The sequence below is a fragment of the Odocoileus virginianus genome, chromosome 2 (genome assembly GCF_023699985.2).
Source record: "Odocoileus virginianus isolate 20LAN1187 ecotype Illinois chromosome 2, Ovbor_1.2, whole genome shotgun sequence".
In the NCBI taxonomy this organism is placed as follows: domain Eukaryota; kingdom Metazoa; phylum Chordata; class Mammalia; order Artiodactyla; family Cervidae; genus Odocoileus; species Odocoileus virginianus.
Window position 1 is genome coordinate 29,456,528 of NC_069675.1, and position 12,574 is coordinate 29,469,101.

The following is a 12,574-nucleotide window of genomic DNA, read 5'->3' on the forward strand; positions in this document are numbered from 1 at the left end:
GCCTTTGGGTGCATCTTCTTTTTCCTTTTATTTCCTTCTTCCTATAAGGTGACCCAGTCCTCAGCCTTGGGCACCCTGTGGCCTCTCCCTTTCTCTGCTGCGTTCAGCTCTCGTCTATCCAAGAAAGACCCCCAGTTCTAAATGTCTGGTCCCCTGTTTTCTCTCCAGGTACTGTCCTGGTTTCTAGCTCCTTGCTAGGTGTTTCCTTTTGGATCAGGCCTGACCAATGTGTGCAACTCGGCTGCCCTTCTGGCCTCTCCTGTGTCTCCACTTCTCGGTGCCAGACTTCCCTGTTCCCCTGTTTTCTGGGTCACATTTGGTGTCCAGGTCCTGTCTAGTCTTCTTTTAAAATATCCCTTTATCACCCTCTTTCCTATTCTTTTTTTCTCCCTTAGTTAGATCTGTATTTATTGAGCTAGAGGAATATCTGTTTGGTTTTTTTTTTTTTACTGTCCTGCACATCTTGTGGGGTCTTGGTTCCCAAACCAGGGATCAAACCTGGGCCTTGGACAGTAAAAGCACAGAGTCCTAACTGACTGCCAGGGAATTTCCCACAATATGCTACTAAGCAGATATTTTAAAAAGCAAGCATGTATAGTATGGTTCTAAAGCAAAACTTCATATGTGTGTATATATGTGTGTTTATGTTTGTATGAACATGGAAGCAGTGTGGAAAGGTACATATTGTGCTTCTCACTGAATTGCAATAGTGGAGTGAAAATAAATGGGAAAAGGATTACCTTTTCTTTATGCATTTTTGTATTGTTTTATTTTTTGAAATGAGTGTATATCACTGTTATTTATTTTTATTTGCCATTATAGTTTATTAAAAGATATTGAACATAGTTCCCTGTGCTATACAGTAGAACCTTGTTGTTTATTTTATATATAGTAGTTTGTATCTGCTACTCTCAAACTCCTAATTTATCCCTTTCTCCCCCATTCTCCCTTTGATAACTGTAAGTTTGTTTTCTATGTCTGTAAGTCTATTTCTGTTTTGTAAATAAATTCATTTGTGTCATTTTTTAGATTATACATATAAGTGATGTCATGATACTTGTCTTTGTTTGACTTCACTTGGTATGATAGTGTCTAGGTCCACCCATGTTGCTGCGAATGGCATGTCATTTCTTTTTTTAGGCTGAGTAGTAGTGCATTGTGTGTATGTACCATATCTTTATTTATCTGCCAGTGGATACTTAGGTTGCTTCAGTGTCTTGGCTGTTGTGAATCCCTCTCCCTCATCCTGATTCCTGCTCTGGTAGACAGTGTGATGTAGTAGAAAGAGCAGGAGATTTAGAGCCCAACACAGGGTTCAGTTCTGACGGCACTGTTTCCTAGTTGTGCCACCTCGGGCGGATCCCCGAACCGAAGCCCTCGATTCACTGTCCCTAAGGTAGACATATGTGGGAGAGTAGATACCCTGCTCACCACGCTCAGCTCACTGACCTCAGTACAGGGCAGGATTTCTCATCCTTGGTGCTGTTGATGCGTTGGGCCGGATAATTCTTTGCTTTGGGGCTGTCCTGTGCATTGGAGGACCTGTTGAGCAGTGTCTCCTCTGCGTGACAGCAGCCCCTGCCCATCCCCTCGTTGTAAAGACCAAAGATGTCTTCAGACAGTGCTGCACGTGCCTTGGAAAACTGAATCCCGCTGGTTGAGAACCATTTGTACAGAGTGACTGAGTCTTGGGTTGTGGGTCCCAGGTTTTTAGGTTTTAACCTTACAGCCACCATCCACATGTAGAAAGGGAACCAGCATGGATAATATTGAAAGACACAGATACATATTGCTGTGGTTTAATATTTTACAAATGGTATTTTCTGTCACATAGCTGAACTAAATGCCGCATGTGTTTGTGATTAAATATTATGGGCTGCAGAACATACATACTAGTAATATATTCAATACATGCAGTGAACACCTTTCCTGTGACTTAAGCAGGATAGTGTAAATACTTTCATAGAAAATTCTTTTAAGAACAGAATTTAATTCTGTTAAATTCTTTCTTAAACACTTTTAAAGAGATTCTTCACAGATGCATTTTGCACCCTGGGCTGTCCCTGATTTTGGCTTTGTTTCTGGGATGTAAATCCCCAATGCTAAGAGGGTAACTAGATTTTAGACCTCCAGCCACACAAAACAAGAGGGAGACTGTTTTATTTCAAACACAGCTCCAGCCTGGTTCCATTATTGCTGTTGAGGAGTCAGGCGTTGCGGAGAATGGAAGAATTCCTTATTTGGGAGGCAGCCAATGAAACCACACAGCAATTGACATGAAGACCTTCTTTCTCTTGATTATGCAGCACTGCGTAGAGTAAAGAAGTCATGGCATCGAGGACTAGAGTCAACCCCCTGCAGAGGCGGGGGCGCTGCTCAGGGTCCCGACGTGCGCATGGGGCTCGAGTGGGAGTCAGCCGGACAAGGACAGCTCGGGCGGGGCTGAGAGCAGGAGGCTGCTGCTCGGTGCTGGCGTTGCTCCCCTGAGCTCTGCTGGATAGGTGCGTCCTCCCCCAGCACCTGAGAGACCGAGAAGCCAGACCCTAGAGGTAGTCCTAGAGGGTGGTGGTCTCCACAGATGACCCACTGACGTGGGGGCAGAGGGTGCAGCTGCATACCCCCTGGAATGCTGATTCAGTAACCAAGTGCCGCTAATCTGATTTTGTTTGGCCATCTGTGGTGAAAGGTAGAACTTCGTATTTCTGCTTGACTTCGATAGTTTCTGAAGAAAAGCAAAGGAAATCAGGCAAGAACAGCCGAAGAAGACCCTTGAGACTAGAGGGTTGGGGCTGGCATGAGAGGAGGGATGAATGCCGGGACTTAGTGTACCAAGATGGTCACCAGAGGAGAGGGTGGACCTCAGTGTACCTGTTAGGTGACAAGTCTGAACAGTTTTCATCACCAAGAGTGGGATATCAGCAGAGGCAGTCAAAAGGGACCGGAAGTAGAGCAGAGTGAGTTGTGAAAGCCGCTCTTAGATTCGACCTAAATTGCTCCTCAGCTGTTGTTGTTGAGAACAGCTGTCTCAGAGTTTGTCTTTCCCACAGTCTGATGTCCCGGAGCAGTCACTTGGGACTTTGCGGCGAAATAGGCTCTTCTCAGGTGAGAACAGCATCCTTCAGGTCAGAGAGTTCCAGGCTCCAGGAAGTGGTGGCTCCTGACCACTTTCTCCTTAGTGAAGGGTGGCTTGGTGACACAGGCACGTCGTTGGATCTCTGGGCTGGTGGACGCCATCAAGTGTGGGCTTTGGAATCAGACAGCCCCCGTCACAGTTCATGTCTGCCTCTTCCTGGCTGGGTGACTTTAGGCAAGTAGCTTAACCTCTCTGAGCCTTATCTTCCTTTTCTAAAAAAATGGTAATATTATATATATATATATATATATATATATATATATATACACACATATATATACACACACACATATGTAATTTTGTGGTGGTTTAGTTGCTAAGTCATGTGTGACTCTTCGTGACCCCTTGGACTCTAGCCCGCCAGGCTCCTCTGTCCATGGAATTCTCCAGGCAGGAATGCTGGAGTGGATTGCCATTTTCTTCTCCAGGGGATCTTCCTGACTCAGGGATTGAACCTGTGTCTGCTGCATCACAAGCAGATTCTTCACTGCTGAGCCACCAGGGAAGTCCATGTACATTTGTATTATATTATTATATCAACCCCTCATGGTGTTGCAAGGATTAAATGAGATTATTTGCATACAGTCCTTAGGAGACCATGAGCACCTAGTAAGTACTTGATAAGTGTTTTTGGTACCATTAATTAAACAGAATACCTCCCATTTCTGCCTAACTCTAAATTCAGTGTTTCTTTGAATTGGGGAGGGCAGTGTAGAGATTTACTTTGTGGAAGACTGAGAAGACCATTTAAAATTATTCAATCAAAATTTTACTGAGCTACATATTTATGTCAGACATTATGTCAGACATTTTCAGGCAATGTGGAAAATGCCCTAATGAAAGAGATACAACTCCTCTTTCTAACTTTTTGACTTTTTCCTATAATAACTTAAATATTTGTATCCCTAAATTCTTTTTGGTGAGACTATTTTTCCACACCAGTGCTTCTTATTCATAAGGCTTATTGTAAATCATTTTCATTATTATTATTATTATTTAAGATGCTTCTATTGGTGAAAGATTTACTTTTTAAAATAATTTAGAATACATTTATTACAATCTCCATAATACTTTTATAAGAATTCCAGTGTGATTTCTTTATTTTTATTTTTTAAATTGAAGTATTATTGCTTTACAATATTGTGTTAGCTTCAGGAATATAGCACAGCAATGCAGTTACACATATATATGTATATAGCTCTGTATATTTTTGATTCTTTTCTATTATAGTTTTTTATAAGATACTGAATATAGTTCCCTGTGCTATACAGTAAGTTCTTACTGTTTATCTATTTTAATATGTTGGTATGCATCTGTTAATCCCATACTCCCAGTTTATCCCTCCCTCACCCTTTAACTCTGAGTTTGTTTTCTGTGTATGTGAGTCTCTTTCTGTTTTGTAAACAAGTTCATTTGTGTTACTTTTTAAGATATGCAATAGCATATAACATTTGTCTTTCTCCTGGTATACTTTCTTCAGTGGAAGAAGGGGGTTGGGTACAAGAATTGTGTGTAAATACAGCCTTTTTCATGTTTGTTGTGACCTGACCTTTTGCTGACCTAACGCTTAGAATGGTGCTGATAATTAATAATTTTAGGGCTTCCCTAGACATTTTGAGAGGTTGTTAAAAAATGCTTCGTACAGCCAAGGGAATGTGCTAGGTTTCTGAATGCCAGCTGTCCCATGTGTTGAGGTGAGAGGTTGAAAACCACTGTCCTATCTACAACCTTGTTGTTCCCAGTGTGAGTAAGCATGTGCATTGGCTTTTAATTTGTTCTTAAGTTCACTGGACTCTGATGCTGCTTTGAAAATATGCAGCTGAAAAGAATAGTCTTAATAGTTTCTTAATAGTCTTCAGAGGAAGCAAACATGCTCCCCTGGAAACCTTTAAACCTCAGAGACTGACTTCTAGAAATTTTCACCACGATACATTTTCCTTTTCTATCTGTGCCTCGTTTGGAGTCTTGGTGTCTTACCCTGTTGGCTGAAGTTTGGTTGGACTGTCCTCTAGGAGTTTGAGGATAATCCAGATTGACTGAAAAACAGATCTCTGAAAGGATTAGGGTGTGTAGGGTGGGATGGAATTGAAGCTGATGAGAAAGCCTGGGAGTCAAACCAGGGAAATCTTTGCCTCAGGGGAAGGCAGCTGGGACTTGGGGCACAGAGTCCTTTATTCCCAGCTCTCCACTAACCAGATCTTGACTTTGGAGAAGGCTGTTCAGTGCTTTGGCTATCTTGGGATTGTTGTAAAGTTTAAATGAGATGGTGTACCATTTTTCTACTAGAAGGACAGGAATAGAGACTCAGTAGATAGGTGGACATGGTGGGGAGGGGAGCGTGGGATGAATTGGGAGAGTACGATTGACGGATATACATTACCATGTGTAAAACAGACAGCTCATGGGAAGCCCAGGGAGCTCAGCTTGGTGCTCGGGACGACCCAGAGGGCAGAGGGCAGGATAGGGCTGGATAGGAGGGAGACTCAGGAGGGAGGGAGTATGTGTACAGCTGATCCACATGTAGCTGTATGCTTTGCTGTACAGCAGAACTAACACAACTTTGTAAAGCAATTAATTTTTGTTGTTCAGTTGCTCAGTCATGTCCGACTCTTTGCAACCCCATGGACTGCAGCATACCAGTCTTCCCTCTCTTTCACTGAGATGCTGAGATGTTGCCCTTAAAAGGGCTCTGGAGTGGCAGAACTTGGACCCTCTGGGAGGCATAGATTTAGATCCTGTTCCATTTGCAAGACAGGAAAAAAAAATACTGAGGTTAAATAGGTGTTATTGCTTGAATACTTTTGGATTCCAGTGCCTTGAAGTAGATGGGGAGAAGTTGCAGATGATTGAAAGGAGATACATTCTAGATCTCTCGACTCTGAGCTGTCTCATCCCTCCCTGGGCCCTGGACAGCGCTGTGGACAAGATGTGGCCCCCTTTCCCTCCTGGGAGTGGGGATGGGTCAGGAGAGAAGGTAAGTGCTGGATGGAATTCAGTCTAGTTGTTGACTTTAGGAAAACTGCCTGGGGTGGAGAACTAGAACTTTGAGACTAAAATAGGAAGCTGAGGTCATACGGAGAGGAAAGGGGCAAAAACGATTTGGGGAGGAGGGACTGATAAGAAAGGGTGTGGAGGGATACAGAAGAGGAGAAAGAGGAGCAGGTGGGAAGCAAACCTGTCCTGGACCACAGGGAGCCAGAGTCCTACCTCAGAGCGCGTCTGAGTGCTGTCTTTTCAACAGGGATGAAAGCTTAGGTTCCTGTTGGGCACATTTCTGTTTGGTTGAATTAAACTTATATTTGCTGTGTTCCTTCTTGTGGAAGAGTGTTCTTTGCAAAGAACACTTTCTGTAGATGTTGCCTTCAAGGTAGATTTTTTTTCAAGGTGTGCTTTTAAGTTCAAGGGTCACTTAGAAACTAATGAGACTGATTTCTTTATTTAGCTTATGGAAGTCACTCCCCCCTCCACTCCCCATAATAAGCAAAAACTCTGATGAAACCAGAATCACTTTCGATTTGTGAAGCTCCCAATGGAAAATGGATGAAGTGAAATGTTTGATGTAGGTTAGAAATAGGATTCAGTCTGAAGCTGAGCTGTTTTTTCTCTAGGTGTTAGCTTTTTATTTATTTATAGTAAACCCAACTAAAGCAAATATGTACCCAATCTCTCACCCTATATGAAAAATTATTTTGGCTGGATTTCTTTGGAAGAACATGGGATGGGATGGATCAAGAAATATTGTTGCCGATTTCCCCGGTCTGAGCCTCCTGGCTGCATCCCATGGAAACACTGCTGTTCGTGCTTTGGAGGGAAAGTGCTTTATGGCAACTTTAGCCTAAGGCCAGTGACAGTGAAATGCTCTCCAGAGAGAGCCAGCTGGCCTGGGCCGAGGCTCCACTGGGCGTTCTGTGCCCTCAAGAATGTGTAGATTTAGCGAATGACAGCACTGAGGGGGCCCGTCCCCAGTGGAGCCCCAGGCCCCTCCTCTCTTTGTGTTGGCTCTTTTCCAGGCTTGAATGATTGCATTGGTTGAGCCTTCATTATCCACTAGGAGAAACGAGGAAGCAGATTGGAAGGAGAAAAATGTGCCTTTCTCATGGGCTTTATTCCAACAGATTTTGAATTTTCATATCAGTAGATCTCGTGGAGTTTTATTTTCTGTCAGTTTGGAGGTTTGGTTAAAAATCCCAGTGGTAACACAACTTCTGCTTTTAAAAAAAATTCAGTTGGATGTCAACCACCATAGAATTATTGTAGAGTTGGAAATGACCTCATTGATTGTTATTCTCTAATTACTGAATGTCTGGCGTGGCTTAACACACAGTTCGTGAGTGGCAGACCAGTGCCCAGCATTTGGGTACCCAGCCCCTAGTTCCATGCTGGGACCTATATGCCTCTCTCTGATACCATTGGAATACTTTAAATACTTTTTGCTGTACTAGATCAGGATGAGGTGACCCGTGTTCAAATTCTGATTCTTTCCAAGTTTAGGTATATACCCTAGAGAAATGATCACACTAAAGCTTCTACACAAATGTTCATAGCAGGATTATTTATAATAGCCAAAAAATAGAAGCAAACCAAATGTCCCTCAACCGATAAGTGGATAAACAAAATGTTGAATATTCTTATGATGAACTATTACTCAGCTCCAAAAGGGAATGAAGTTCTGATACATGCCATAACATGGATGAACTTTGAATCAAAACATTATGCTGAGTGAAAGAAGCCAGACACAAAAGGCCACATGCTGTAGATTCTATTTAGATGAAATGTCCAGACTAAGCAAATTCATAGGAAAAGAAAGTAGATTGCCAGGGCCTCGGGGAGGAGGAGAATGGGGAGTGATTGCTCCTAGGTACAAAATTTATATTTAAATTTATAAGAATGCTCTGGAATTAGATGGTTGCACAACTCTGGATATCGCTGAATGAAACATCAGTAAATCGTCATTTTACGTATGTGAATTATATGTTAATAAGTCTATTATTTAAAAGAAAAATCTTAGTTCTGTCTCTTTACCAGTTGGGTGACTTCAGACAATGATGCTAAATCCAAGTACTCTCAACTATGAGATGGGAATAATGATATATACCTCCCAAGGTTGTTTTGATAAATGAGACTGTAAATTTGAAAGTGCTATAAACTATAAACCTTTGGAGCTGTCAGCGGGTTATCGTTCATTATAAATTGGGTTTTTATATTTTCCTATATTTTCCACAGCACTGACAAGGTCTCACTACTTAGTAGTCATTCAGATAAAGACTTTTTAAATTCAAAGGTGTTGCAGTTTTTAAAATCATAGTCAAAAACTTAACAAATTAACACTTAAAACCTTTTATCAAAAATCTAAGTGTACAGTACAGTATTGTTAACTATTGCACGTTGTTGTACAGCAGCTCTCTAGAAGAGCTCATCTTGAATGACTAAAATTCTGTACCCGCTGAGCAGAAACACCCCTTTTCCCCTCCCTGGTGCTCCTGGTAACCGCCATTCTCCTTCCTGTTGCTGACTGAGGTACCTCACATAAGTGGAATCGCCATTCTCCTTCCTATTGCTGACCGAGGTACCTCACTGAGGTACCTCACATAAGTGGAATCATACAATGTTTGTGTTTTTGTGATTGGCTTATTTCATTCAACATGATATCCTTAAGGCTCATCCATGTCACAGCATGTGTCTGAATTTCCTTTCTTCTTAAGGCTGAATAATATTCCATTGAAAGTATATACCACACTTTTAAAATCCATTCATCAGATGATGGACATTTAGGTCGTTTTCACCTCTATTGTGAATATGCTGTAATGAATGTGGGAGTGCATATACCTGAGGTTCCATTTTCAATTCTTTTGAATAAATACACAGAAGTAAGATTGCTGGATCATATGGTAGTTTTGGGTTTGTTTTTTTTTTTTAATTTTGAGAACTTCTGTTTTGTGTTTTACAATCCACCAAAAATACACAGGGGTTCTAACTTCTCCACATCCTTGTCAACATTTGTTGGTTTTTTGTGTGTGGGTTTTTGTCATCTTTTCTTTGTTTTGGTAATAGCCATCCTAACAAGTGTGAAGTGATTTTATTGTGGCTTTGATTTCCCTCTCCCTGGTTATTAGTGATGTTGGGTACCTTTTATATACCTGTTATCCATTTATATATCTTGTTTGAAGACGTGTCTATTGAAGTATGTTGCCCGTTTTTAAATTGTATTACTCATTTGTTTTTTGCTATCAAGTTGGAGGAGTTCCTTACATGTTTTGGATATTAAACTCCTCATCACATGTAAGATTGCAAATATTTTCTCCCATTCCATATATTAACCTTTTCACTGTTGATTTTTGTTTTGTTGTACAGAAGCTTTTTAGTTTGATGTGATCTCACTTGTCTGTTTTCACTTTTATTTTCTGTCCTTTTGGTGTCATACTCAAGAAATCATTACCGAGACCAGTCGTGAGGCTTTTTCCCCTATATTTTCTCCCAGGAGTTTTATAATTTCAGGGTCTTGTGTTCAGGTCTTTAATGCATTTTTAGTTGATTTTGTATATGGTGTAGGATAAAGGTCCAACAAGGAGCTTTCTTTTTGCTTGGACAAGGATCAGTTCCTTTGCTATGGATATACAGTTTTCCCAACACAATTTGTTGAAGAGACGATTCTTTTCCCATTGTTTCATCTTGGCACCCTTAAAGAGGATCATTGGACCACATATGTATCAGTTTACTTGGGGGCTTTATATTCTGTTCTGTTGGTCTGTTGGTTTTTATAACAGTACCATACTGTTTTGATTACCAAAGCTTTGTATATCTTTTGATGTCAGGAGGTGTGGAGCCTTCAACTTTGTTTTTCTTTCTCAAGATTGTTTTGGCTATTCAAAGGCCTTTGAGATTCCATACAAACTTTGTGATTGCTTTTCTTTTTTTAATTACTGTAAAAAAGGTCGTTGGGATTTTGCATTAAATCTGTAGGTCACTTGGGTGGTATGGACATCTTAACAATATTAAATCTTCCAATCTATGAACATGAGGTGTCTTTCTATTTATTTGAGTCTTTTTAGTTTCTTTCTGCAATGATGCTTTTATTTCAGTGTACAAGTCTTTTGCCTCTTGAGTTTATTCCTAAAGTTTTTTTTTTTTTATACTGTTGAAATTATTTTTATCAGTTTTATTTTTGGGTTGTTAATTGTTTGTGTATGGAAATACAGCTGATTATATATGTTGCTTTTGTATCCTGCAACTTTGCTGAATTCATTTATTCTAAATTTGTATGTGTGAGTGTAATCTTTAGAGTTTTCTACATGTAAGATTATAACATCTACAAACAGACACAGTGTATCTCTTTGCTTTCTGATTTGGATGCCTTTTATTTCTTTTTCTTACCTGATTGCTCTGGTTAGGAGTTCTAGTACTGTGTTGAATAGAAGTGGTAAGAGTGGACATTCTTGCCTTGTTTCTAACATTGGAGGAAAAACTTTAAGTTTTTTCCCATTGAATATATTAGTCATCGGCTCTTCATATGTGGCCTTTATTATGTTGAGGTAATTTCCTTCAACTCCTCATTTATTAAGTGATTTCTTATTATGAAAAGATACTGAGTTTTATAAAATGCTTTTTCTGCATCTACTGAGATGATCATATGATATTCATTCTTTGTCCTATTAATATGGTATATCATATTGATTGATTTTCATTTGTTGAACTATTCTTGCATCCCAGAGATAAATCCCACTTGACAATGGTGTATGATCCTTTTAATCTGCTGTTTAATTTGGTTTGCTAGTATTTTGTTGAGGATTTTTTGGGCTTCTAGTTTTCTTGTAGGGTCTTTGGCTTTGGTATAAGAGTAATGCTGGCCTCATACAGTGATTTTGGAAGTCTTCCCTCATCTTCAGTTTTTGGAAGAGTTTGAGAAGGGTTGCTGCTAATTCTTTAAATGGTAGATATCTTAAGTGAAGCCATCTGTGTCTGAGCTTTACTCTTGGGGGGAGGTTTTGACTACTGTTTCAATTCCTTACTAATTATAGGCTGTTCATGTTATCTATTTCTTTATGATTCAGTCTTAGTAGATGAATGTTTCTAGGAATTTACCCATTTCTTCTAGGTTATCCAATTTGTTGGTATGTAATTGTTCATAGTAGTAGTCCCTTATAGGGACTTCCCAGGTGGCGCGGTAGTAAGGAATCTGCCTACCAGTACAGGAGACGCAAGACACACCCAGGTTCAGTCCCTGGGTTGGGAAGATCTCCTGGAGTAGGAAATGGCTACCCACTTCAGTATTCTTGCCTGGAAAATTACTTGGACAGGGGAGCCTGGTGGGCTGCAGTCCATGGGATTGCGGAGTGGGACACGACTGAGCACACACACACACAGTCCCTTACAAAAATTTTTTATTTCTGTGATGTCTCCTCTTTGATTGATTAACTGTTTAAAAACAGTTATTTTTGTGTTGGAGTATAGTTGCTTAACAATGTTGTGTTTGTTTCAGGTATATAGCAGAGTAATTCAGTTATCTATTCTTTTTCCTCTTTGATTTCTGATTTTATTATTTTCTCTTTTTTTCTCAGTCTCGTTAAAAGTTTGTCCGTGCTGATTTTTTTAAAAAAAAAAAATTTTTTTTAAAAAAAAATCAGCACTTGGTTCATTGGTTTTTAAAAATTTTTTGTTCCCTGTTTCATTTATTTCTGCTCTAACATTTATTCTTTCCTTTCTTCTCCTAACTTTGGGCTTAGTTTGTTTTCCAGTTTCTTGAAATATAACTTGTTATTTATTTGAGATTTTTCTTCCTTTTAATCCCTGGAGAAGGGAATGGCTACCCATTCCAGTGCTCTTGCCTAGAGAATTCCATGGACAGAGGAGCCTGGTGGAGTACAGTTCATGGGGTCATGAAGAGCCAGACAAAACTGAACAACTATTACTTTCACTTTTCTTTTTTAATGTAAGTGTTTATCATTGTAAACTGCCCTCTTATTACTGCTTTTGCTGCATCCCATAAGTTTTGGTATGTTATACAACATTTTTGTTGTCTTATGATATTTTCTAATTTCCTTTTCAGTTTCTTCTTTGACTCCTTGATTGTTCAAAGTGTATTGCTTAATTTCTACTTGTTTGTGAATTTTCCATTTTTTTTTTCCAGTTTCATTCTGTTGTGATTGGAAAAGATACTTGATATGGTTTCAGTCTTTTTAAATTTGTTGAGACTTTTTTTTGTAAACTAACTGATCTATCCTGAAGAATGTTATGTGTGTGCTTGAGAAGAATGTGTATTCTGATGCTATTATGTGGAATGTTTTGTATATATCTGACAGGTTCATTTGGTCTACAGTGTTGTTCAAGTCCTCTATTTCTTTATTGATCTTCTATCTGGTTGTTCTATCCATTATTGAAATTGAAGTATTGAAATCTATTACTATTATTGTGTTGCTGTCTTTTTCTCCCTTCAGTTTTTTAATG

At 39.6% G+C, this 12,574-nt stretch overlaps 1 protein-coding gene across 2 annotated transcripts in view; it reads left to right on the top strand.

The window, feature by feature from the left end:
* STON1 (stonin 1) overlaps positions 1-12,574 on the top strand; it is a 54,402-nt gene that overhangs the window by 24,441 nt on the left and 17,387 nt on the right. The window contains exon 1 of one of the 2 annotated variants that reach the window (XM_070478041.1): positions 11,928-12,059. The exons of the other annotated variant lie outside the window; for it this stretch is intronic. The gene's annotated coding sequence lies outside the window, so the exon portion shown is untranslated. Of the gene's footprint in view, positions 1-11,927; positions 12,060-12,574 lie in introns of those variants that run through there. 2 annotated transcript variants of the gene reach the window in all.